This window comes from Xenopus laevis, chromosome 7L (assembly GCF_017654675.1).
Source record: "Xenopus laevis strain J_2021 chromosome 7L, Xenopus_laevis_v10.1, whole genome shotgun sequence".
Lineage (NCBI taxonomy): Eukaryota > Metazoa > Chordata > Amphibia > Anura > Pipidae > Xenopus > Xenopus laevis.
The window spans coordinates 119,750,449-119,754,843 of NC_054383.1; positions in this window are offsets into that span (position 1 = coordinate 119,750,449).

Here is a 4,395-nt window from a genome sequence, read left to right on the forward strand (position 1 = left end):
CACCCAGGGGCGTAACTACAGAGGAAGCAGACCATGAGGTTGCAGGGGGACCAGGAGGTACAGAGGGCCAATTGAAGCTCTAATGAACGAGCAATTTCAATATATCTTGGTAGACTAGGTCAATTTACCAATATTTTAAAACTGTAAATTCAATTTGCTGTGGGTAGGGTTGCCACCTTTTCTGGAAAAAAATACTGGCCTTCCCATATATTTATCTTTTTTCTCTATTAATAACATTGGGATCAACCATAATTTTTACCGGCCAGCCCGGTAAAATACTGGCCAGGTGGCAACCCTAGCTGTGGGGCCCAGTAACATTAATTACACTACAACCCATACCTATCCCTTCTGTTTCCATAAAATAAACTTTTGTCCTGTTGCACTTGCAAAGGGCTACTGTATATAACTGACACCCTACTGGGGCAAGGAAATACTTTTGTGGTTATTTATTAAAGGGGACCTGTCACCCCGAAAAAAATATTCCAAATCCTATTTTATCACATTAGTCAAGCAAAATAAACTTTAATTACACGGTATAAGGTATTTGAATCTTGTTTCCATCAGTCTGGGAATTCATAATTATATCAAGCAGGCAGGAGCCATTTTGTGGACACTGTTATTCAGACAAGCCTTGCATCATCTCAAAATAATCTCAAAATCTTGTTTGTGCACCAGAATGAGGGATCTGATGTTGATTCCAATGCACTGGCTACACAATTAAATGGTAAAGAGAACGTGGGAACGTGGGGAGAGCAGTGACATATAGTAAGTGTTGAATGGAAAGTGAAAGTAATTGCCTGCCCTGCCTCTATGCCTAGGCATAGAGGAGGGGCAGGCAATATTTGATTGACAGCTGAGATTTTTAAACAAGTTTACAACAGCTATGAATACATTAATAAAAAAAGAATTTGGAATTCAAGTTTAATTTGAAAAGGACTTTTATTATACAGATTTTTATGTCTGGGTGACAGGTCCACTTTAAACTCGATTTTTTTTCTGGCCGAGGTTTTTTGGGCAAAAACTCAAATTTCAAATAAGAATCCGAAAATCTGCCATCTCAAACCTGTCGATATGCCTTTTACAATTAGAGGATCTGATCTGTGCTGGGTCTTGTCCGAGAATCAGAAAAATTCTGTGTTTTTGGGTGATAACCAGAAAAGGTCAAGCGATTCGGGGGTCAAATCCGAAAAACTTATACGATTTGGGTTTTCAATCGATGTTATCGAGTTTTTTCCTGACCCGACTGCTCTGAGTCCCCTGTCAAAAGAAACACCACATTTCTTTCCTTCTATTGTGTACTCATGGGCTTCTGTATCAGACTTGCCTTCAGCTTAAACGTCATTGCCCTGGGCAAGAGCATGCTCAGTTTGCTCCTCTTCCCCCCCCCTCCCTTCTCTACTGTAATCTGAGCCCAGAGCAGGGAGAGACTCAGGCAGGAAGTGATGTCACACCATGTTAATACTGCAGCTCCTAACCTAAACAAACAGAGAGTTTCTAGAGCTTTTTACTCAGGTATGGTAAAACATTCTACAGAATAAATATAGCATTCTAGCTTGCACTATTGCAGCTAATCTATTGGCAATAAAATTCCTCCGTAGCTTTCCTACTCCTTTGATGTCCATGGTGAGTTTGGTTTAAGAGTGTATTGAAATAGGGCCATTTTGTTTTCCTTGGGCAGTTAGTAAGTCCTTCTTGGCAAAATGCCTCAGTGAAAGGGTCACCTGTGGGTCAGAGGGCACAAAGATTCCATTTACATTTTGGCCTCTAGATATGTGAAAGGAATAAAGTCCCCACTTCCATTACCATTTTTATCAGTGGTGTAGCTATAAATTACTGGGTATCACATCAAAAACCAGGGCCCACTGGGACTCCTACAATTCTATACAAAGTCGGGAGTCCATATTATTATCAAACCAAGCCCACGGGACTCGCCCCAGTTCAAAAGGGCCACACCTATGACTAAGCGCCGGAGGGTGCGAAACGCGTAAGGTGGGATATGGGGGGTAGTATGTACCAGCTATAATTCTTTTAAAATGTACTTCAATAAATTAATATTTTTTACTTGAAGAAAGCTTTGGGACTTATATCATTTTTTGATATAAATTTTTCCCCACTGGGACTCCTGTCCAGAGCCCCCCTCCGGACGCCGCACATGCACAAAAGGAGCCGGGTGTGCGTGAAAGGCGTCGCGCGTATGTGCGAACATCGCTGTGTGAGGCCGCTAATTGTTTTTCTTTGTAGGGCCAGGAGATCATAAGAGGGGGTCCGGCCCGGCGGGTGCCCATGAGGGCCAGGGGCCCACTGGATTTTTTCCCAGTGTCCCTCCGGGCCAGTACGAACCTGATAATACTATAAGGGGCAGACTTATTAAGGGTCGAATTGAAAATACGAATTTTTATGGTCTAAACCTGTGATCCCCAACCAGTGGATCATGAGCCACATGTTGCTCTCCGACATCTTGGATGTTGCTCTTAGTTTATTTTTGAATTCCTGGCTTAAAGGCAGTCTTTAGTTGCATAAAAACCAGGTGTACTGCCAAACAGAGCCTCCTGTAGGCTGTCAGTCCACATAGAGGTTATCAAATAGTCAATCACAGCCCTTATTTGTCATCCCCGGGAACTTTTTGCATGCTTGTGTTGCTCCCCAACCTTTTTTACATTTGAATGTAACTCATGGGTAAAAAAGGTTGGGGACCCCTGGTCTAAACTGTCAAATTCGACTAGTAAATTATCCAACCTTGATTTTCAAGATTTATCAAACTCTGGCCCTTTAAGAATTCGAATTCGACTATTCGCCCCCTAAAACCAGCCAGATTCATGTATCAATGGGAGAGGTCCAGTGACCAATTTGAAGATGTTAGTAGCCTTCCTGACATTTAAGATTTTTTTCAGAGTAAAAAATTTGTTTCAAGTTTGGTCAAATTCGATTAGAGTTTTCGGGTCTGTAAAATTTGTCCGAGTTTAAGAAATTAGATTTTTTTTTAAATCAAATTACGAGGAAAATCACATTTAAAAAACTCACATGAATTAGACATTTGACCCTTGATAAATGTGCTTCTAAATGTAAGTAGGGATGCACCAAATCCACTATTTTGGATTCAGCCGAACCCTGAATCCTTCACGAAAAATTTGGGCGAATACCGAACCGAATCTGAATCCTAATTTGCATATGCAAATTAGGGGTGGGAAGGGGAAAAAAATTACTTCCTTTTTTTGTTACAAAAAGTCATGTGATTTCCCTCCCCGCCCCTATTTTGCATATTCAAATTAGGATTCGGATTCCGCCGGGCAGAAGGATTCGGATGAATCCTGCTGAAAAAGGTTGAATCCTGAACTGAATCCCAACTGAATCCTGGATTCGTTGCATCCTTAAATGTAAGTAGCTATTCTGCGTCTGGCCCTGCATGTTGCTCCTTTTTTTGGGCAGAATGGTAAATAGTCCTGAGCCCTCAAGCTTTACAGGTGTCCCTTGGGGAGAAGAATGCAAATAAAATAACAAAGGACATATAATGTGTAACAGTTGTATTACAGATTTTAGCAATCCCCCCTGAAAGCCACTCAGATGGGGTCAGGACCCTTTTTTCTCTATGAAAACAGAAAGTTATGCAACAGTGGCAATACACTTTAAAGAGAGATAATTAAACAAAGAATCAATACACTGGCTTATGACCTTACCAAGCAGATATTAAATATTAATTGAAATTACAAGTTCCTTTCTGGGGAAAGATCATGGACCTAAAGAAGGAACTCAATAGAGTTTTTGTTTGCTGCATTTTATAGTCCTTTGTTTAATGAATGTTAATGTTTGGTTTAGGTTCCCTTTCAAGTTTTCCATTGGATTTGTCCATGATAATATCGGTGAGTTGCAGCAATCCTTCTGCTTTGCTTCGTATAACTCAAGGGGAAAAGCAGAAGTTGGGGAGGAAGTAAGTGGTATTTTTTTAATCTTTTTTTCGGTGGGTAATAATTGTCATTGGAAACTAATATATGAGAACATAAATCACATTTGTCTGGGATGTGACACAGAAAACAAATCTCCTCTGTCAGGAGTTATGTTAATTATAACTGAAGAGAATGGTGGACGTCATAGCACGTCATTTCCAAGAGCAGGAATGTTAAAGGATAAGTAAACCTTTAAAATAAGTGAATGTAAAATTGACGAGGTTGCTATTCTAAGAACTTTTGCAGTGTACATTCATTGTATATACATCATTTTCTTTAATTCCAAGATATTAAGGGATACATGTACTGTATGAATGAATGTTCTGTTAACATGAATGAATTTGGTTACAGCAGCGCCACCTGTTGGTCATTTTCTGACTAGTCTGACCACAAAGTAGTCAAGGAAGTTGTCATTCGTATGAGTGGTGTCTGGAGTGCTTGCTGATTTTTTCTG